Source organism: Armigeres subalbatus, chromosome 2, assembly GCF_024139115.2.
Source record: "Armigeres subalbatus isolate Guangzhou_Male chromosome 2, GZ_Asu_2, whole genome shotgun sequence".
Classification (NCBI taxonomy): domain Eukaryota; kingdom Metazoa; phylum Arthropoda; class Insecta; order Diptera; family Culicidae; genus Armigeres; species Armigeres subalbatus.
In genome coordinates, this window is record NC_085140.1 from 135,055,245 (window position 1) to 135,079,690 (window position 24,446).

At 39.6% G+C, this 24,446-nt stretch overlaps 1 protein-coding gene across 8 annotated transcripts in view; it reads left to right on the plus strand.

Annotated features, from left to right (window-relative positions):
- The first annotated feature begins 785 nt into the window (after window positions 1-785).
- The window catches only part of LOC134210894 (monocyte to macrophage differentiation factor), a 36,620-nt gene continuing 12,959 nt past the window's right edge, over window positions 786-24,446 (plus strand). The window contains exons 1-2 of one of the 8 annotated variants that reach the window (XM_062687314.1): window positions 786-1,055; window positions 1,265-1,656. The gene's annotated coding sequence lies outside the window, so the exon portion shown is untranslated. Of the gene's footprint in view, window positions 1,056-1,125; window positions 1,657-1,715; window positions 1,832-24,446 lie in introns of those variants that run through there. The other 7 variants (XM_062687312.1, XM_062687313.1, XM_062687316.1 and 4 more) reach the window with 7 other exon arrangements.

Consider the following 24,446-nt stretch of genomic DNA (forward strand, 5'->3'; position numbering starts at 1 on the left):
GACACCTCTGCTTTCATATTGTATGCAATGACTTGTTTAAAATTTTTCATATTTCTTCTGTACAACTTAGGGGTGCTCAATCACTATCATGGAGTGAAATTAGAGCGAGCATAGTAAAATTGTAAAAGCAATCAATGATATGAAAGCAATATGAGTATCAAATATTATAGATTAAAGTTAGATTTTTTTTCTTTCACTTTACTTAGGCAGCAAACATTTGAAAAGGATTTTCCCATACTCATATAATTATCTGTTGTTCCAACATGAAAGCATAGATAGCTGGTGCTACCAATCGAATCGTAGTAAAGTGGATGAACTTGTATGCTTCTATGATCTTCTCTGAGAATGAATATCGTGTGCAAGAATCTAAATTACACAAGATATTTCAAGTGAATACATTTTCCAACATATAGTGCGAATCTGAAATAACCAACATGAATAAATTTAATCATTTTGAATATGGTTAATCAGCATTTTCGATTTTTATGAAATTAAAAACTTCAAAGAGGATTTTGCACAATTGATAAATTGACAGAAAACGGTACATAAAAATGTTGGTATGAATATTAATCAAAGGTGAATTTTTAAAATCATAAAAAGCAAAGGTATCTGATATCGATCGAACTTTGAATTGAATTTATGCTACCACTATCGGAAACATCAATGTTGAGAAAGACTGTATCAAACAACGCAAGAAAGCGTAGCCATGCGGCCTGCACATCAGGTGGCGGTTCATTCGAATGCAGAGTGCTGTCAGCTTGGTTAGTATCGACTCGACTCAAATCAGTTCATCTCCTGACGTCGTGGCGAGCGTACTCCGTCGTCGTTGCTTCGCATTGGCTTCCTCCTTGCGTTTCCATATAAACATACATGCTGATTAATGTACGGGCGTGTGTGTGTGCATCATACAATCATAGCCACTCCATTTCAACTTCTTCAGTAATAATATTGAAGTAGGTATTTCCGTGACCTAGAGAAGCAGCTGTTTCGGTTAAGATTTTGTTTACCCATTCACAATCTCGTGCGGTACTGATTGTAATCCGAAATGCGTCAAAGTGAGATTTTTAAGCTTAGTGTCATACTGGTGTGAATGCATTGATCGATTTTTCTCTTCTTCAATCCCAGAAGAATCAATTTGCCAAGAGATTGCGCGATACAATACGAAAAAGTCATAACTTCCACCAAGAATAAGAACCAATATGATTCGACGATGATTTATGAAAGAATATCACCCATATGATACTAAGCATAAGGACTTCTTTAGTTGGGCATTTATTAGCTTTCTAAGCTGACGAGCTAGTGCAAATTACTAAATATCGTTCGAGAAGTGCTTCCATTAGGCCCAATTTACCCACAATTGTACAGCACAATGCGTTTCATTAGTGTTTGTTATTGTTCGCTCATCTAACGCATCACGACTATTGTACGTCGGTGATAGAGCAGCACTTGCAGCAAGTGATATAAAAAGAAATATCGTGCATTCAATATACTGCATTCTGGATCAACAAACACCCCGGCAGTGCATAATCCAGCAGAGGAGGCCACTAATTGGAAATCAATTGACGGACGGAGCACGTCAGAGTATCATTTCCACGCAAAGTCTCGTTCACCATCCAGAAGATAATAATTGCGGAAAAGACTGGCTGATATATACCGGTGAGTTTTTATTTTGTTTGTAGTGAGTCGATCTTCTCTTAGCTAACACGTTGCGTTGAAATAGACGGCCCGTCGTGTAGAGCAGAAGATATTTATATTGTTTGAGTTGAGGGATCCTGTCAGTTTAAAGTCATTGATGCTTCGTTCTGTGTGTATTTTAAGGTGAAATTATTAGGTATGTAAGGTTACAATATTAAGTTATCGTGTTTAGCTGTATTGGTATATTTTTAAACATAAAACATTGTATAAATGTAGTAAAATATATTTTTCATTGTGAATAGTATGAATGTACTTTAAATAAAAAAATAATTTTAAGGTGATTATACAATAAAGCCACGAATCGGCCATCTTGGAAGCCACGTGATTTTTAAAGATTTTTTTCGAGAACACGAGCTGAGAACATTGCAATGCGCATAGGAGTGAAACATTGGTAAAATCGTTTGCTTACTTATACTGAACAATCGACTTGAATTTCATCATTGTACGAAAATTATTACGTCAGATTTGGGCTTTTCAAAACGGGAATAGGAAAACATGTGGTGGATTGATTGTATAATCACCTTAAACATGCATCTTATTGTTGCTGGTTGCATAACTAACATGTATTTAAATTGTTTACATTTACTGGCACTTTGTCTATGATTCAAAATTCATTTTGAGCGTTTCGTTTAGCTTTTTACCACTCTGTATAACAGTAATTCCAAGAAGCAGCAATCAGTATGGCCCAATTTTTTTTTTTTCATGTAACCCGTTGGCAGTCTCTCGACTCTACTCCGGGTCCATCCCTGTTATTCCCCACGGTAATTAAATTTGCTTCTATGAGCCTCTATTTTAGATCAATAACAGACGTTCCTAAGCCACGTTGCTCAAATGGTCACTAGGGTGGCTCAAATTAGTATGGGAAAAACTTTTTTCAATTTTTTTGATGGGCCGCCCTCTTATTCGGTTCTATTTGATGCCCTGATGCTCTGGGCAAAATTTCAGCCAAATCGGTCAACGTTTGGGCAGTGCTAAACTCGTTGGAAGTTTATATGCAAAAATGTATGCAGAAACATCCAAAAACAGTGAATTGCAGTTGGACGGCACAACTTAGGAAGAAGAACTATGGTACTCATCTAGATCTTGAAGAATTTAATACAGAATGTAATGCAGAAAACCGCGAGAAGATTAGAGTTTGCCCGGCTAAGTTATTAGCATTTCTCTGTAGTGGGGTTTGAGCAAATTTCGTTTCTTTTACCTTTGAAAAGAAATAAATTCACCCCTCCAGTAAAATGCTAATATCTTTGCCTAATAAACTCTAATCTTCTCGCGGTTTTCAGCATTACATTCTGTATTTAATTCTACAAGAACTGAATGAGTATCATTGTTCTTGATCGTAAATTGTACCGTCCAACTGCAAATCACTGTTTTTGGATGTTTCTGCATATATTTTTCCATATAAACTTCCGACGAGTTTAGCACCGCCCAATCGTTGACCGATTTGGCTGAAATTTTGTCCAGAACATCAGGGCATCAAATAGAACCGAATAAGAGGGCGGCCCATCAAATTTTTTGAAAAAGTGTTTTTTGAGCCACCCTAATGATCACTGTTTTAGGCCTGATCCAAATAGTTTTATTAAATAGTCAATAACATAACTGATCACCGTTTTCACGATTATAACTATCACTCATCACTCCAACTTAACACTAGGTCTATTCCCTGTTGATCCGGTGATTAAATTTGCTTCTACGAGCCTCTATTTTTGATCATTAGCAGACGTTTCTAAGCTACGTTGCTCAAATGGTCACTGTTAAGGCCTGATCCAAATAGTTTTCTATAAAATAATCCCGGTAGCATCACTTATTATCGTTTTCACCACCATCACTATCATAATTACTATTGTCCCTGTCATCACAAATATCTTATTTGCAGTCATGAACAAACACACACAATGAATCGATCTTCAAAACAGCGCTGTTATATATCATATAAGAACCGACACTTCTACTAGCTTTCATTGGATATGTACCGAATATTTTACATTATTTCTAGTATAATTATAAAATAATTCCCACTTCTAGCACCTCAACTCAATATTGCATTTCCTTCTTCATACTCACTGCGAACATGTTCCCATCCCGTTTAAATCAACTCTATCTTCTACCTAGCTTTTTTTGTCACTATGTCTACACCACCAATATCAACTTCTGTATTAACCTTTTCAAAAACCATTTTTTTCACAATTTCATTGAGATCAGCAATCATCACTGCTATCCCTACTTCAAAAAACAAGTCAGTCATTTTTTTTTTCTAAATTTGCAGTTTCCATCAACCAAATGAAGCTCAAAAAATAATAAGCTTATAATCTTTCGCGAGAGTCAGTCTTATTGTAGATATGATGACAAAGAGAGAAAACTCGAATAGAAGTGCATTTTGAAACAACAATAACGCACTAGATTTTGATAAATATGACTCGTTTCAATTTTATTTTGGAATCTATTTAGTCTATTTACCAGGCCACAGTTCAGAACCGTGCGCCTAGAAATCATCAAAAATTCTCAACTTAACAACGCCGAATACTGTTGCTATGGGCTTGTTGGTCTTCAAAAGCTTAGAAATCGCCTCCGAATAAGATTCAGCAGACATTTCTTGATCTTCGAATTTTTGATAGGCTTAGGAAGTCTTATGGTAGATCTTTATGTCTATGGATCTACTGTTAATCTAGTCATAATTATGTCGAATGTTTCGCACTGTGTTATTATTACTCTGTCTGTCTTAGTTATCTTATGTTTCCTACGTTATTCAGTTCAATTCTATACTCATTGTAGATTATGTTACGTTCTGATGTCAGTTCATTGTCTCTATTGCTAAAGGTCACCTCCTTTCAGGCGAGTATCCTAGTTCAAGCGTATAAGTAAGCACCGCTTAAGAGTTAAGCAAACGTGAAGAAATGGCCTTTAAGTTGTCTAATAGTCTCAAAGCCTTACAGACAAGCGTAGCATTACTGTTATTGGTCACCTATAGGATACACTTTTTGGTGGCAAAGTAAAGCTTCATCACGCCTATTACCTCACAAATACTAAAAAGTTATCGAAAATGAAGCCAATGTAAGATTGTTTGCGTACCATCGTTATAATTTGTGGTATTTTTAATTATGGCTCGTTAAAGTGAGACTTAACAAAATAAAAAGGTGCCACGTTCCTAGTTTTGGTAAAACTTCTACTCAGTGAATCCAAGAGTCAATTCCCTATTAATGTCTTGATGATATTTTCTACTGGTTAATTCCACCTAGCTATGTTTAAGCGTGGCTACGACTCAGCATCAGGGAACGCCTCAGAAAAGTATTGCCGCCTAACAGAGATCATTATCACTGATGAAAATGACATCTACCTGTCTGCACCACCACTCAAGGCTCCAAGATACGATGTCCGTTGAATCACATGCACATGCGTAAAATCAGTGCATCAATGCCAGATTATATGTGACGCGGCATTAATCAAAAAATAGTCAACATGTGATATCACCACGACAGAATATGTCTTTGGTTGCCATATCAGTGCTAATGGCGTAAGCCCACCCATCGCGGCAAGATAACATATCCGAGGGGAGGGAGCAATCAGTCTGGCCCAATTTTGGTAACAAAATAAGACGGATCTCTCCATGGAATTTAACGTTTTGCGAACAAAACACATAGCGTAATACGGAGAAGTTTGCGCACTCGTGATCTTCAAAAACATGAGCATAACAAATTGTCAACACTGTATGTGAATGACACATCATTAGACCACTAAGTCAAGTCTTGATCGTATATGAGGGTCTTCAGTAAACCTTGCGTGCAAAGGGGCTGGATTGACACTCCGGGGATGGCGATTCTCGGTCCGGTCCAGGATGTTTTTGGGAGGGAAACATTCTTGACTCCCTGGGCATAGTGTATCCATTGCACTTGCCACACAAGATACATACTCATGCAATGGCGTGCATAGAAAGCTGTGGAAATGCTTATAGAACACAAGTTGAAAAGCAGCCCAAGTTCCAGTTGGAATGTAAAGCCATTGAAGAATAAGAAGATCGTACATAAAATTATAAACATGTTCATTGATAATTCCTGAAGATATGAGGTAATTTGTATTTCCAGCAGTTTTGATATAATTTTTGAATAGTGCTGTCCAATGAGAGCTTGAAGTAGCTCGAAGTTTCTCCCTGTCCTGCTCATGCCCATTTTTTGACAAAAAAGAACGAGCAGGGCGAGAACAACTTCGAGCTACTTCGAGCTGCTCATTGGACAGCACTAATCTCATCAGTTTAATGATTCGTTATTAACCCTTATAACCGTCTGACGGGTAAAAATTAAAAATAATTTAAATTAATTGAATATCTTTGGCGTTTCTGAAACGATTTGTATAACTTTTTCTCAGAAGTACCGGGTAGGTTCCTAGATAATAACAAGTGACTCTAAATCAGGATTGGCCACTTGGTCCTGGAGTTATTCCGGGTTGTACAAGGGTAAGATTTTTAAACTGGTGAGTATTGCCGACTGAATCTTTAGTCTATGCTGTTAAAATTACCTAATACTGTGATTCGTCAACTCGGGGATGTTCTGCGATTAATCGGGATTTTACGACATCTTTAAGCACTTCCACAGTTATTGACTGCGAGGTTTCTAAGTCAACCCGATCAAGAATGCATAACAAAATTATTATAACAAGGGGAGTTATTTATTTCAAAAAAAAATTGTAACAAAATGTGTTATAAATTTTGCTGGTTAGTTGTTAAAATAACAAAAATTATATCAAAAATACCTCTAGCCGTAACATAATTAAAACAGAGGTTGATACCTTCATATCAACATTATAACAAACGTTGATATAATTTTTCTGTACAAAAATCTACTTTCAAGGTAATTGCCTACATCACGGATGGAAATCTGGTGGCTACCACGCCGGATTTCCATCCATTATGTAGGCAATTAACTTTGTTCCAGCTATGTATTAATATTGAGCGGGTTCAAGTTATACTAAAGGTGATTACCTTCGATTTTTTCCTATGTCTACAAAAAATGTAGGCAATTATTTTGTGAAAATATTCATAACTAATGTTGTTATAATTTTGATATGAAATAAAACTGACCGAAGACACATTTTTATCGAATTATCTAATTATAACATACGTTGTTTTAAATAACAACAATTGATAGAATTGAGTTGTAATTTTGTTATGCATTCCTGATCGGGAAGTTACCATTTTTGCATTCGTATATCATGAGGCTAACACGATGATACTTTTATGCCCAGGGAAGTCGAGACAATTTCCAATCCGAAAATTGCCTAAACCGGTACCGGGAATCGGACCCAGCCACCCTCAGCATGGTCTTGCTTTGTAGCCGCGCGTCTTACCGCACGGCTAAGGAGGGCCCCAACAAATGTAGAATAGTAAAGTAATAAAGTTATTTGTAATAAAGTATATTTGCTGTTAAACAGAATACGTGACAGAATTTTGTACGCCGATTTCAGAAGGGTAATCTCTCTGTAATTGGCACACTCTAGTCTATGCCCTTTCTTGTAGATTTAACATATGAGGCCATCCAACCAACATATGCTGGTAGGCGGTTCTTCATCATCCCATTTTTGCCTTTCTCGTACAGCATAGTTGAACCGAAAGGCTATAACTTCACTCCAAAATCCAACTTTTCATATAAGTCTCGGAGACCCATGATGTTATATACCAATCGACTCAGCTCGGCGAACTGAACAAATGTCTGTCTGTCCGTGTGTATGTGTGTGTGTGTGCACACGAAAACCGAAAAACATTAGCCACTTTTTCATATAGTAATTATTAATCGATTTTCTCGCAACAAGTTGCATTCGATATGGGATAAAGTCTTGTTGATCACTATTAAATTTGATAACGATCGACCATTGCGTTTAAAAGTTATTAAGAAAATGGAATCGAACTTTATAGGCGCCATATAAGGTTGGTGTCTTGGCTAAATGCGAGAAAGGCAGTATCATCACTCGGTGAATTAGGTTGTTTTTTTTTAATAATGTGGTGGATCGATTGATGCAGCTGCTTACTTCCAAATTTTTTGAAGCTCTACCGACATCTCGTCCTTCCCAGCAGACTTACATTTCCACCATGTTTGATTAAAATCAACCTGATGAGAAAAATTAATAGAAAATATTTATCGGAATGTCTTCACTTGTCATAAAATGAGTAAATACCGTAATATCCCGATTTAATCACCCCCCCATAAATTTTGGGGTGATAAGATTGGATTTTTTTTTTCATTTTCATTTTTTCAATTCATTTCACAGATATGAATCTGTTTATGCCTTGAAAAGGTAACATTAGAGGCTAACGAAATCCTTGGCAGATATTAAGAAATATAAATTTGATTCATAAGGCGATAAAAGTTATTTCACAAAAATCATTGTTGTTTGCGGTATAAATAAAAAAATAAAAAAAACGCCTAAAATAAAAAAAAAATTATGTTACAAAAATGAGTCTAAAACGATATTTGGTGTAAAACGTGATAAACTGAGGGGTACATACAATCGGAGAGTGACAAAAGCGGGTCAACTACGCATGTGTATAAAAATACATTTAAAACTACACAATAGGGAGACTGTGTCAGTTTTGGCCATGTTCCTAATTTGGCCAGTTTCTCGCATAACTCCAAAAATAAAGTAATTTCCAAGGGTTTTATCACATGTAACAGGAGATATATCCCGTAGTAAGCAAAGCTAGAGGAAGGACGCATTTTTTCCCTGCGTCAAAATTAGGAAAAAAAATCCAAAGGTTTAAAATCACTCAAAGACCGCAAAGGTGAACTTCCATTCATACGATGTACCGATTTTCGCACAAAGGCAGCAAATTCACCTTCCCATATGTACCGCCGAACAAGGATTTCGACCAACATTTTGCAAGACGAAAAAAAAAGATCAACACTTGATTGTTCGAGCTAATGCAGCAATTAATAGGCATATGAAATGGTCATTGAATCCGGAAAGACATGCCAGACAAGTTCCTGCTTCGAAGATTTCGGGATCACTGCTGCAAATTAGTAATACCGTTCGAATGTTTTGGTACCGCATCAAAAACTAAAGCTCCAAATGTAGTCTCTCCGATGTCAAGTTCCTCGTAGTCTGACTTCGCTGATATTTCCAAAGCAGGATCCTTTTTAACTTCCTTTACATTCCTCGCACATTGTAGGGGAACGGTTCGCCACTTCATCTCATAGCTCCTATTTCCATCCCATCAAAAACAAAGCAATTAAAAGGTATTTGGTTTGTTTATTAATTTTGTGATTTTTTTCAGCAGTGAGCACGCATGTTGACAAAAAGAAGCGACGAATTTGGTGCCGTATTTCTTTGTTTATCGATGAGATGGATATATGTACAGTGAGATGGAGATCGGAACAGTTCCCCTATTTCTGTCGTACTTATTACAACCATTTTTTGTACCTTCTCTAGCCACAAATCTGAAGCGCTCCGGCAAAAAAAGTTGAATCTTTTTGAAACGTTTCTAACGAGGAATCAATATTACCTTGCACAAAAAGACGTCGGACTCCTTTGCACCAAGTTTACAAACGTTTACTGGAATGTTTAGTAACAGCATCCCTATCCCGTACCTCGTCGTGATCAAAATTTCCATTTGTATTGGTGCGCGCTACAGACACAGGAAGGAAACGATGTGATTCAAACTCTCAATCAATTCGCATGTGTGTTGTGGCGATTCTCAATAATTTCCTGAAATCCTTGAGGCTGATAATGCCATCATGATCCACTAACTCTGCCTTTCAACTGCTCCAGAACGGACATTTGGTGAGCCAATTTCAGTATATATATATTATTAATTTACATTATAAACTATATGAAAATAACGTAAAAAATATTAAATAACCACCAGGGCACCCGATTGAAGCGATTTGGATAGGAAGAGTGGAATCGCCAACTTCCTATTGTTAACATCTCGTGGATAAAGGGCGGGCTCTTCTCCTCATCTATTGGGTCAATCTGGGAAACGAGGGCTACGTTATATTATTGTATGTACTAACTTTCTTCTGGAAGGAGATTCTCTATTCATCCTATTCATCATCATTATGATAGGAATGCTTTCAAAGTTTGATTTAGCAACCAGTATGTTTTCTATGTGATTATCTTCGAAAGTTCATATTAGCTTTGTAATATATTTCATTTAAATTTGAGTAAAAGAGAGACCATTTGGTCAAGGTTATGCCCAGCTAGACACCTCTCCTTTAAATTGTGGACCCTTTATCTAATTATCGTAATAATTTTTATGATGGTTGATCAATACCCGTAAAGTAGGTAATTTTAAAACATTTGAACGGTTCCCCAGAAGTATTGCGCACACTTGCCCCAACTTAACTTTTTCTTAAAAAACTTTTTTTTCTACAAAAATCTATTAATTTTGTACAGAAATACAAATCGTATTTTCATTATTCAAACAATCACTACGAACAATACCCAAGTAACAATTTCAATGCTTGTTGGATCTATTTAATTCTAATAGGGAATTTATGACAGCAATCGCCATGGCTAGTTTCTCAGTTTTATTGACGCTCTTATTACTATCAATTACTTATTACTCTCATAAATCTGATGAAAAAGCTTCAAACGTCAATAAGCAATTTATTTAGCTCGATCAAAGCCACAATTTTTGGTCGTAATGTGGTCAAATAAATAACCCAAATACAAATATTTGTTACATTTTTCTGTTTGGAATTCCATATGGCCATTAGACTGGCCCAGCTTAGTATGGGGAGGAAAAAATGTTGTCGAATTCCTCCAGTATTGTTTCTTTGGGTGAGAAAATCAATCTCTCAAAATTTCAGCTCAATCGCTTGTTGCATAAGCTGGCGCATTTGATTTGAAGTTTGTATGGGGATTTCAGTCAAAATGTATAGGAAAATACACCTCCGTCACTCATTCGATGTAGGAATTGGCTCTGATTGCTTGATTGAGCTCAGAATTGCAAAAAAGGCAGTTGGTATGTTACAGAACAATTTCACAGAAAATTGTACGATGATTAAATGAACTTTAATCGCAAAATAATGACATATGATGTGTCGCAAGCCATATTTGGAATTTCTTTTTCAATTTGGCCATCACGGGATATACTTCCTTATAGCCGGTTCTGAAGGATGAATAATCTCCAGAGTGGTTAGAAAATATTCCATTACGGGCAGAACATCCCCGAGTTGACGAATCACAGTATTAGGTAATTTTAACAGCATAGACTAAAGATTCAGTCGGCAATACTCACCAGTTTAAAAATCTTACCCTTGTACAACCCGGAATAACTCCAGGACCAAGTGGCCAATCCTGATTTAGAGTCACTTGTTATTATCTAGGAACCTACCCGGTACTTCTGAGAAAAAGTTATACAAATCGTTTCAGAAACGCCAAAGATATTCAATTAATTTAAATTATTTTTAATTTTTACCCGTCAGACGGTTATAAGGGTTAATAACGAATCATTAAACTGATGAGATTAGTGCTGTCCAATGAGAGCTTGAAGTAGCTCGAAGTTTCTCCCTGTCCTGCTCATGCCCATTTTTTGACAAAAAAGAACGAGCAGGGCGAGAACAACTTCGAGCTGCTCAGACATTCCCAAAAGGCTCAGTTACATCAGTTGAATTCTGGCTGTTGTTTTATTTTCTTCCAGGAAATTGATAGTATTTGTGAAATGGATGAAAAATGCAGCATGGTTTGAGAGATGTACAGCTATGGAAAAAAATTTTAACAAAATTAGTTAAAACCTGAATTTCGATCGATTACTCTTGATTCTTGTCGATTATTGAATCGATTAATCATTGTATAGTAATCGATTCAAAATTAATCGATTATCACAACGATGAATCGATTAATCGAAATAATCAATTAATTTTCGACATCCTTATGATGTCGTAAAATTCTGATTAATCGATTAGGAACTAATCGATTACTCACGATTCCTCTCGATTATTGAATCGATTAATCGTTGGGTAATAATCGATTCAAAATTAATCGATTATCACAACGCTGAATCGATTAATCGAAGTAATCGATTAATTTGCGACATCTCTAGAAGTGCTTAATGAACACTAAGCTGCGAGGCGGCTCTGTCCCAGTGTGGGGATGTAATGCCAATAAGAAGAAGAAGAAGAAGAAGACTACATTTGTTAACAGGCTTTAGAACTGCATCGTCGGCGAATACCAGGCAGGTTTTCTTGATCAGCGACGGGTGAGATGCTAAGCTTGCGGATGATCCTTGATTAATTGCGGGACGCTGTTATGTCTTGTCTCGCGTCGCGTTTTATAGGGTGTTCAATAAGTTCGAATACAAATGTTTGATCATTGTGTTTGTAAACCCAATGTATATATTCTGTATTAGTATTGGTGTTAGCGTTAGCGGTATATATACGCTAACGAATGTGTGTGGTGTTGACATTACACCCAGGTTTTTTTTTTACACGGTTTGGTTTTAGTCGTTTAAGACCTTCAGCGTCAATGAAACAATGAGTTGACCCCACCAAAAAATTCACAAAAAATCAAAGAAAATTCAGGGGGTATTTAAAAAGTTGTGAAAGTTCGGGTTTACCGAGAAATTGATGAATTCCAACCGTGTAAAAAAAAACCTGGGATGTCTCTTGTTGTTTGTTTATTACGCGCGTTGAAAATGAATTGGGGCATCGCAAATAGCCGTTTTTGAAGGTCGAAATCATTGCGGCGTACTACAAAACTGAAGTTTTGGGGATGAATAATGCCCCCAGTGGCCCGGTGATAAGACGGAGATCAGCCCTACGTGTTCCAATAGGGCGATAACCTTTTATACACGAAAAATGCGATTTAAGCCTTATATGGGGACAATTTCATCGACTTTTTGGACAAAACTTTGCGACCTCCCAGCTTCCCGGATTTGAACCCTCTTAACTTTCTTGTTTAGACAGTTTAGTTTAGTTATGTTAAAGCTGTACGAACACGAGGTCAGTAACTTGGACCACTTCAAGACGTAATTCTCAAAATCTGGAACGAAATGTCCATGCAGACCGTGCGTGCCGCTTGCGATGGGTTTTAGAAACGTTTGAAGCTCGTGAAGAAGTACAAAATAGAGGCCATTCCAAAAGAAATGTTACAAACGTTCCTTATAAACAATACTTTCAATGAAATGGAACCGGGAAAAGAAATAATTTAATCCCATTTTTTAAATATTTTTGCCTTTCTCGTACAACAAAGTTGTAACGAAAGGCTATCATTTCACTCCGCAAACGAACTTTTTATAGAAGCCTCTGAGACCCATAGTATTATATACCAATCGACTCAGCTCGATGAGCTGAGCACATGTCTGTCTATCCGTGTGTATGTGTGTGTATGTGTGTGCACAAAAGCTATAAAAAACATTAGACAACTTTTCGTATAGTAAACCTTAACCGATTTTCTCGCAACAAGTTTCATTCGGCAGGGGACAAAGCCTTGTTGATCACTATTGAATTTTATAACGATCGGTCATTGCGTTTAAAAGTTATGAAGAAAATGGTACATCGGACCATTTAAACCCCGCATAAGGTTGGTGTCTTAACTAAATGCGAGAAAGGCACCACCAACGCTAGGTGGATTAATCTGGGTTTTTGAAAGTGTATTCGAACTTATTGAACACCCTGTATTAGCGTCGTGCTGTTTTTACGTTTTAGCATAAACCACAAAAACCAAAAAAAGACAAAGTACATGGTTACGGGTAGAGATAGAAGTAGAACTAGTAGTGTTGGTGCTGAGATAGTGCTTGATGTGAATGTGTTTGAAGTTGTTGAAGATTATGTTTACCTTGGAATGCTTGTGACATGTGACAATGACGTTTCCCGTGAAGTGAAAAGACGTAATGCATGAATCACGTGCTGTATCAAGTGTACAAAGAAGAAAATATTGTCAATCGTATAAAATATGGCAAACTTCGCAAATACGCGCAACACTATCAAAGGGTTTCGAGAATAATTGATTGGCATTGCTCTTCGTACTGAGGTAATCTTAATGGATCAATAATCTGATGGCGACATCGAACGAAACTGTGTTGGACCCTTTCGATTCACTTCGTCTCGATTTTCTGAGAACGTCCACATCTGCACGGCATACGATCGCGGATTTGTTAAATCGCACTTATGATGGATCTTGTTTCTACTGGGTGAATTCATCTCATTACTGTCCCGAAACTATTTTGTCAGATCTTTTTCAATTCGTGGTTTACCTTTGGGCCAAAATAAAACTTCTTTATTTTCTGATTTATAAACATCGGTTTGGGTACTACAACTACTGTTTTAAATACCCACCACCCAGAAAGTATGTATATATACTACCAAATGGTCCAAATGTGATGGATGAACACAATAATGGTGATCATTATTTCGGCGCGATGGGTTTTCGATGGCTCCCGGTGATGATTCTTGCCGGATCAGTCTTAAAACAGTTGTGCCGTGAGCGACGACGCTGCTTCCCGGACCAATTACACGGACGCAGAATGGGTAGAAAACGTGAAAACTTTGAACTTGAGAAAAAATCACTTTCTATACACTAGTGCGGAGAGAACAGTTCGCCTGATTGAATCGATTTTAATACTGTGAATTAAAAAAAATCTGGTCCTAATTATTTTATTTTGAGAATAATAATTTAATACTGACGGCCATTTTTGCTACACTTATATTTGTACTTATGCTGTTGCATTCAAAATAGCCCATGCATTAATTCATCTAGAAATATTATAATACATAATGCCTGAGTGCATTCATTTATACCATTTATATGTTTATGTAAGAATGGTTGTTTGTATATAATCTTAGTTGGGTAGATTATCATATTGTCTTATTTATCATTTTTGCTTTCGAATTTCATGTGACTAGCGCAATTATACCCCTCTTATATCTATCAATAACAAAATCCGACGCGATAATTTCCGGATCACGGTTTGCTTTGCAGCTTAACTAACGCAGCTTAACTAACAAGACCTCAAGCGAACATGCGAAAAATACGCATCATCACAAGGTGCTCGTAGAGTTCTTCGGGATATTTGGTGTTTCTATGGTAAGAAAGGCCTGTACACTAATCAGCGGCACACATAGATCTATACACAGTATTATATGTTACGTTCGACAAAATAGTTTACCGGATATCATTCCTCGGAACAGCACATGTTATACTTTGTCTCACTGTTTCTAAATATAGAGCATTCGGATTTGGGATTGTCAGGCAGAGAAATGTAAAAACTGCATTCATTTTCACCACGATTTGTTGATGATTAATTAGCTTCTGCCACCTTTCCTGTCGCAATAATTAGAACAGAGGGGTTTGAGAGGAACAACGGCCGAGTGTCGTTTGCTTAAAAATATCACAGTTTATTGGCCAACAAACCGCGTGGTTTGTCAAACATTACGGCATAGCAACAAAACAGTAGTGGATACGTTATAACATACGCTTGATCTTAACGCCGATGCTAATTACAACGATGGCAGTGGATGAACCGGTTACGTGTTTTATTCTATAGAACATCAGAACTAGAACGCAAAAAGTGTTACGGTTAAAACGAGTTTTACAACTGCAATAAGATGAGGTTGTATGTTTATTTTGTGTCATGAAGTAATTTTCTTAAGTTATAATTAAGTTTTTTTTATGTCTTTTTAAGTTATCAAAGCTTTGATATTTCAAAGACAATTTGCTAAGCGAAAGTTGTTACAGGCATGATCGTGCCCTTACCTTATCATTGTTGATAAAACCATTCCAAAATCCCAATTATAGATCTCTCATGCTCGAGCAAACTGCGATTTTAAAGGGAATCATCATGTTTTTAATGCAAAATCGCATCGTTTCACTCACTTGCCAAAAACCGAATCTCTTGAAGAGCGTTTGAAATTTATTGTTTATATATGAGTATGCATAGCATATGTATGGTTCTGAGCGAAGAACATAAATTCACCTAAGCTTTTTTCCGAAGACCCTTTACGAGTCAAAAAAAAACAAACTCGAGGAATTTTTGAGGCATATGAGATGCTGGTGTGTGGCACAGATTCAAATCTTATCAAGTGTACTCACATGCATCATAAGTCTGGAGTTACTCTCTGTACTTTTAAGTACGTTTTCAGATCTTCATAGCTCATTTGAAAGAGTTGAGCTTTGACCTCAGACATCAAACAAATCAGTGGGCTTCATGGCCGTGGGTTTAGTCGTCTATGCGCATATGATATGCATGATATAGAGTGTGGAAGCCATTCTCACTCTAGACTTTTAGTTCAAAGGAAAACTCTAAACCATGGTCCATGGCTGTTGTTCAAATGTATACAGGAATGAACTAGCGCAGTTTTTGTCTTTAAACCTTCTAGCGCTCAATAATCAAAATTCTTTTTATCTCATCACATTTCAACTCGTAGTAAAAAGTTTTTTGTTTCGAAAGTATAAATATTAGTGAAAAACAATTCATAGTACAGTAAGGGATCCTTCGGGCAGCAGGGACTATGTCCAAGGGCTTGACGATCCCTCCCCAGGCCATCTGCGAGTTGTGGGGCTTGCCTAGGATGTGGTGGGGTTTGACAGTGGGCCCTGTTAAACCTCTATAAAAAGCTGCATGTATCCGCAAGTAGGCCCCACCAAAGCGACCGTGTGCCGCTCAAAGCGCACAAGCCCAAGTCCTGGTGTTAGGTGGGACGCTAAACAGCCCTGACACGACGGCCCTCCGACGAGACAGGAGGTTTGCGCAGGCCCAATAAGCCGCCTAGAAAACCAATCATTACGAACAATATAAGAGATAATGCGACTCGATATAATCGGCAAAGACCTAGGCGACGAATACAGGATCACGATTGGAAGCTTGGAACATGGAATTGCAAGTCGCTAGGTTTCGCAGGTTGCGACAGGATGATCTACGATGAATTACATCCCCGCAACTTCGACGTCGTGGCGCTGCAGGAGATTTGCTGGACAGGACAGAAAGTGTGGAAAAGCGGGCATCGAGCGGCTACCTTCTACCAAAGCTGTGGCACCACCAACGAGCTGGGAACCGACTTCATAGTGCTGGGTAAGATGCGCCAATGCGCCAGCAGGAAGATCGAGACCGTAAAGAAACGGAGCAACTGTACCGCGCTAATAACACACGAAAGTTCTATGAGAAGTTAAACCGTTCACGTAAGGGCCACGTGCCACAGCCTGATATGTGTAAGGACATAAACGGGAACCTTCTTACGAACGAGCGTGAGGTGATCCAAAGGTGGCGGCAGCACTACGAAGAACACCTGAATGGCGATGTGGCAGACGAAGATGGCGGTATGGTGATGGACCTGAGAGAACGCGCGCAGGACATAATTTTACCGGCTCCGGATCTCCAGGAAATCCAGGAGGAGATTGGCCGGCTGAAGAACAACAAAGCCCCTGGGGTTGACCAACTACCAGGAGAGCTATTTAAACACGGTGGTGAGGCACTGGCTAGAGCGCTGCACTGGGTCATTACCAAGATTTGGGAGGAGGAAGTTTTGCCGCAGGAGTGGATGGAAGGTGTCGTGTGTCCCATCTACAAAAAGGGCGATAAGCTGGATTGTAGCAACTACCGCGCAATCACATTGCTGAACGCCGCCTACAAGGTACTCTCCCAAATTTTATGCCGTCGACTAGCACCAACTGCAAGGGAGTTCGTGGGGCAGTACCAGGCGGGTTTTATGGGCGAACGCTCCACCACGGACCAGGTGTTCGCCATTCGCCAAGTACTGTAGAAATGCCGCGAATACAACGTGCCCACACATCATCTATTCATCGACTTCAAAGCCGCATATGATACAATCGATCGGGACCAGCTATGGCAGCTAATGCACGAACACGGTTTTCCGGATAAACTGATACGGTTGATCAAGGCGACGATGGATCGGGTGATGTGCGTAGTTCGAGTTTCAGGGGCATTCTCGAGTCCCTTCGAAACCCGCAGAGGGTTACGGCAAAGTGATGGTCTTTCGTGTTTGCTATTCAACATCGCTTTGGAAGGGGTAATACGAAGAGCAGGGATTAACACGAGTGGTACAATTTTCAATAAGTCCGTCCAGCTATTTGGTTTCGCCGACGACATAGATATTATGGCACGTAACTTTGAGAAGATGGAGGAAGCCTACATCAGACTGAAGAGGGAAGCTAAGCGGATCGGACTAGTCATCAACACGTCGAAGACGAAGTACATGATAGGAAGAGGTTCAAGAGAAGACAATGTGAGCCACCCACCACGAGTTTGCATCGGTGGTGACGAAATCGAGGTGGTAGAAGAATTTGTGTACTTGGGCTCACTGGTGACTGCCGAAAATGACACCAGCAGAGAAATTCGGAGACGCATAGTGGCTGGAAATCGTACGTACTTTGGACTCCGCAAGACGCTCCGATCGAATAGAGTTCGCCGCCGTACCAAACTGACAATCTACAAAACGCTCATTAGACCGGTAGTCCTCTACGGACACGAGACCTGGACGATGCTCGTGGAGGACCAACGCGCACTTGGAGTTTTCGAAAGGAAAGTGCTGCGTACCATCTATGGTGGGGTGCAGATGGCGGACGGTACGTGGAGGAGGCGAATGAACCACGAATTGCATCAGCTGTTGGGAGAACCATCCATCGTTCATACCGTGAAAATCGGACGACTGCGATGGGCCGGGCACGTAGCCAGAATGTCGGACAGTAACCCGGTGAAAATGGTTCTCGACAACGATCCGACGGGCACAAGAAGGCGAGGTGCGCAGCGGGCAAGGTGGATCGATCAGGTGGAAGATGACTTGCGAACCCTCCGTAGACTGCGTGGTTGGCGACGTGTAGCCATGGACCGAGCCGAATGGAGGAGACTCTTATATACCGCACAGGCCACTTCGGCCTTAGTCTGAATAAATAAATAAATAAGGGATCCTAGAACTTTGTAAAATTGCACTTTAGGGAGATAGATTCACATTTATTTACGTTGATTTGAATGCATTGCAACAGTTAAAAAAAATCGATTTTAATTTTTTTTCAAGAGGAGACCCTTGGATGGCATCCTTAATTTCTGTCAGGGTTGCTCTCTTAGTTTCCATTATTTTGTAACGCTCACCTTTTTACCAACGGCGCTCAGTCCGCCGCATTGCTAAGTCTCTAAAAAATGGAGCGAAAATTTTCTTTTTCAACCTGCAAACAACTTCCGCGCCACTCCTAATGGATATCATTGGCAGAGATTTTTTTCAGGGATGCCCGGCCTGAAACTCACAATCTGTGGGCGAGTCAATCGAAACGTGTTCTTACCGATTCCATAGAACTGCTCACTGAAAATATCTTTCAAGCTCATTTTCGAAAACCTTTATTCCAAATTCTTACTAACGCTAACTACTCGTATAGGATTATAAAACTTATTTCAAACAATATAAAATAACAAGGCTTCAATTGATTCGCGTCTTCACATTGAGCTTACTTCACGGGTTCATTCAATACTTGACTCGGAATTTGTTTCAGCCTAACTTAATGCACTATTCAGCTCATTTTCTGTTTGACAGCGATCACTGACCTGGTTTCCGATACCATTTACATTTAACGCCACGCCGATGCATTCGGTGAGGTTTCATCTACAGCGAGACGGGCGACGATGTGACACCCGAGGTTAGTTGAGGTTCTGGCTAGGAAGTTTTGCATGCGCTACACGTGCACGACTCGATTACTCTTGGTTCGTTGACGAGAGGTTTGAATCAGCCGCCGATCGAGCCTAACTTTAAGCTTTCAAGTTTTCCGTAGAAGAATACGGGTTACCGATTTCCCAAACGATTTCACGAGAGTGATTCACAGACGGCTTACACATTTCAACGACGACTAGCCTTTCCCACTCTCTTCCCTAGAGGCAATGGTCTCCGACCGAGCACTCACGCTAATGGGAAACCTGTTAACGTGATTTAGGGTCTTACATTTTGGATTTTTTCGAAAATTCTGTCATCATGTAGTCTTACCTCGATATTTATCTAACTATTTTTTACTAGCACCTTTCATGTTCAACAATTAAGAATTTAGCGTCTAACTGAGATAGTAAAGAATTACATTTAAATTAACAAATTCAGGAATACTAGCAATAAGGCACTCACAACTGATTTATAGAACTGACTATCATCATCAGTAAATGTAGTTTTGGCAATGTTGCCAATTTGGCCAATTTCTCGCATACTTCCGAAAATAAAGCAGTCTCCTAGGCTTTTATTTGCTCTAACAGGAAATATATCCCTTATGCTTCTTTACTGTTGAAACTGATCGATATGTTTTTTTTCAGGGTTGCATTTTTCCTATATCAAAATAGACAATCTTCGATACCGAACTATTTCATCCAATCACTCCAATAAATGTAATTTGGTTTTTCGAATGGCTTCTCCTTTAGGATTTCATTACCTTGTATTTGGATTTTAAAAATATACACCTATAGATTGTTCGATCGTGTCCTTGAACGATTTATTGGCCTCTTTAAAGTTTTAGATCTAGTTTCAATTCCCTTGCCTTCACATTTGGAATATTCATATTGAGCAGTTTGGGATGGAAAATTATTGGTAGGTTCAACTAGCCTAAGGCGTTTACGATTATAGTATAATTAAAGGCGATACAGATTAGAATAATTTAATAGGGGTCTAAGGTGAATGTTACGGTCCATATTTACTTGTTGATTGTTCGTTGCCTTTTATAAGGCTGACTTGCAGGGCCTGACACCAAAGCCCTTTAATCGAACCACTGATTTTTCACAGTGATTGATAAATACTTGAATTAATTTCTTCGTTAAAAAGTCAGAAATAATCAAAATGAATTAATTGATTTTTATAAGGTGTATGTTCCAATACTAACATGCATTACATATCAGATAAATTCTTTGGAAGTGTCTATCATTTAACTTTCATGCGTTATGCAGGCGTGTTACTATCAATAAATTTTTTCATTACCGATTTTTGAGAGCAACCTTGTACGAACATCTTTGACCCTTTTGGCTCAGCACAAAAAAGTTACAAACACCTTTAGGTTGATTGATCTAAGTTCTTAGCCATTTGCTCAGCGTTATCATTTATCGCTAAACATGTGATTGACATACTGAAAGGTATAGACACGATTGACGTAAGCATCACTTTCTTTTACTTCATTCCACATGTCGGTGTTTATAAGCTACCTATCTAATAGGTACGCTTGGTTCAATGCTACGACCTTGAAGCTCCGGTGCTTCTGATGCCGTCAAATACCAAGAATCTTATTTTTAGCGCCCCCCTCCCCCCAAAGAAGAACGCAAGTGTCAGAACATCACGCTTGAATATTAAAGGTGGGCATTTGGTTGGATGGTGTAAACTTCCGTTCCTTTTTTGCTGTACATTGCGTGACATTAAATTTAATTAGAAATAAATACCTAGCGCTTAAGGTCTTCTGACAGTCTGTCTCGTTCGAAACCTTTGGGGCTTGCACTTTGGTATTGTATAACTGTAGACCTATAGGCTAACTGTCCCAGAGTAAAGTCCATAAATCTCTTAAAGAATACTCCAAAATAAAAGATCGTATCACAAATGTGTTGATTATTCGATGTGTTTACGTTTTGCCTTTCTCGTACAAAAAGTATTTCAACAGTGACCAGGCTTGATAGCAAAACTGAATGAATGAAATTGAGCCGGACGCAACTGTCTTAGATTACGATTAAAATGTAAATGTATCATCACAAGCAAACGAACATAACTCTTTGAACATTTCGCGAAAAATATCATCATTCAAAAATCACTAACACTATTTGTGGTTTTACTGTGTTTGAAACGTGACGGCATACATGAGCAATCGTTAAATGTGAATAAAAAGATGGGAACGCCACCGGCTACCGGCTTATTTGGCTACCTAAGGGATATTCAAATGATGTGTTAAACAGGTGCACGATGAAAAGTATACAAGTTTTATGTCTGTTTGTCTGTGGTATTATTCTTAACATTGTGGCATTCCACTGTTTATAATTTAGACTATAGAATAAGAACATACTGAAGGAAACGAGGTTCAAATGCAGAACATGTAGATTGTTAAATATCTTGGCCGTGCATATGCACAGCGCATGTTTCGAAATGGACAAATTGATATGAAATTTGCGAAAAAGAATCCACGTATCTTGGAGGGACTCGAACCCTCAACCTCCTACTCTCTAGATAGGCGTGATAACCCCTACATAACAAGACCACTTAAAGGTCACGTTTGCGGAAAACCCATCAGAATCCGAGTACAAACCTTCACCGCGATTAGCTCTTTTTGCAAATTGAATATCTTTCGGATGCTTGATTTGTCCAATTTTCACATGTGCTTTATACGAAGGTATACAATTAAAGGGCCTTCGTTAGCCTTGCAGTTAGATGTGCGGCTACAAATCAATACCATGCTAAAGGTGGCTGGGTTCGATTCGCGGTTCGGCATTTCAAATTGTTTTATTAATTGAGCTGATTACACATTTATAGAGAGCGGAGACAAAATCTACAAGCAAGCTCTGGACTGCAATCCGGCAGGACATCTGACCTGGGCCCAGGTCAAGACTAAAGCGAGTAGCAGCCCAGGATGGAGATCTTTTATGTTGGCCCTATGCAATATGGTGTATGTATGTTCACCATATTGTGTCCTAAGAACCTCTGCATAGGGTACTTTTTTATACTTACTTATGAATCCTGTACACCTCTTGTGGTGCAAAGGGCCGATTTGAAAGATCTCTATCCTGAGCGTTGCCCAGCTAACGCTTTAACCTGTTGCCAGGTTAGATTTCGGTCGACTTCTTTTATTTCTTTATTGAGGCTTCGCCGTCAAGAGCCTCTGCGCCTGCCTCTGCTGCGATGTCCCGCTGGGTTCCAGTCCAATGCTTGTTTACAAATTTCGTCCGTCCGTCCGTCGTCGTCGTGTTTACCACGTCCTCATGGTCAAATAGGAAGGGAAGGATTGTTAGTTCACCTCTTGTTGCTACTACAGACAGAGTATACCTCTGTATCTCCATTCTCCACGGTTGTCTTGAGATAGGATATTATGTTAGTTATAAAGGATATTCTATCTGGATTTATTCCGGTAAGCGATGCGATGGGATAGGATATAAATACGCGCATTGAAAATACTATACTCACCTTTCTAGCTATAAAACCGGCGTGTAACCTAAAATGCGACCATACGCGCACTAGTTTAATTTCACGGCCGCACAAAGCAGAACAAATTATTCCAAATGATCACGCGATCGTTCTGTGGACTTTCATTTCATTCATTTCATTTATTTAGTTAACATCTAAACAGATAACACTGAATCAACAATTTGACGCCACAATGCACGGTTCGAGGCCGCATCTCTCCATCCTCGGATACGCCCCACGCTCGCCAAGTCGTTCTGCACCTGGTCTGCCCATCTCGCTCGCTGCGCTCCACGCCGTCTCGTACCTGCCGGATCGGAAGCGAACACCATCTTTGCAGGGTTGCTGTCCGGCATTCTTGCAACATGTCCTGCCCATCGTACCCTTCCGGCTTTAGCTACCTTCTGGATACTGGGTTCGCCGTAGAGTTGGGCGAGCTCATGGTTCATTCTTCGCCGCCACACACCGTCTTCTTGCACACCGCCAAAGATGGTCCTAAGCACCCTCTCGAATACTCCGAGTGCTTGCAAGTCCTCCTCGAGCATTGTCCATGTTTCATGTCCGTAGAGGACTACCGGTCTTATTAACGTCTTGTACATGACACATTTGGTGCGGTGGCGAATCTTTTTCGACCGCAGTTTCTTCTGGAGCCCGTAGTAGGCCCGACTTCCACAGATGATGCGCCTTCGTATTTCACGACTAACGTTGTTGTCAGCCGTTAGCAAGGATCCGAGGTAGACGAATTCCTCGACCACCTCGAAGGTATCCCCGTCTATCGTAACACTGCTTCCCAGGCGGGCCTTGTCGCGCTCGGTTCCGCCCACAAGCATGTACTTTGTCTTTGACGCATTCACCACCAGTCCAACTTTTGTTGCTTCACGTTTCAGGCGGGTGTACAGTTCTGCCACCTTTGCAAATGTTCGGCCGACAATGTCCATGTCATCCGCGAAGCAAATAAATTGACTGGATCTGTTGAAAATCGTACCCGGCTGTTACACCCGGCTCTCCGCATGACACCTTCTAGCGCAATGTTGAACAACAGGCACGAAAGTCCATCACCTTGTCTTAGTCCCCGGCGCGATTCGAACGAACTGGAGTGTTCGCCCGAAATCTTCACACAGTTTTGCACACCATCCACCGTTGCTTTGATCAGTCTGGTAAGCTTCCCAGGGAAGCTGTTCTCGTCCATAATTTTCCATAGCTCTACGCGGTCTATACTGTCGTATGCCGCCTTGAAATCAACGAACAGATGGTGCGTTGGGACCTGGTATTCACGGCATTTTTGAAGGATTTGCCGTAGAGTAAAGATCTGGTCCGTTGTCGAGCGGCCGTCAACAAAGCCGGCTTGATAACTTCCCACGAACTCGTTCACTAATGGTGACAGACGACGGAAGATGATCTGGGATATCACTTTGTAGGCGGCATTAAGGATGGTGATCGCTCGAAAGTTCTCACACTCCAGTTTGTCGCCTTTCTTGTAGATGGGGCATATAACCCTTCCTTCCACTCCTCCGGTAGCTGTTCGGTTTCCCAGATTCTGACTATCAGTTTGTGCAGGCAAGTGGCCAGCTTTTCCGGGCCCATCTTGATGAGCTCAGCTCCGATACCATCCTTACCAGCTGCTTTATTGGTCTTTAGCTGTTGAATGGCATCCTTAACTTCCCTCAAGGTGGGGGCTGGTTGGCTTCCATCGTCCGCTGAACT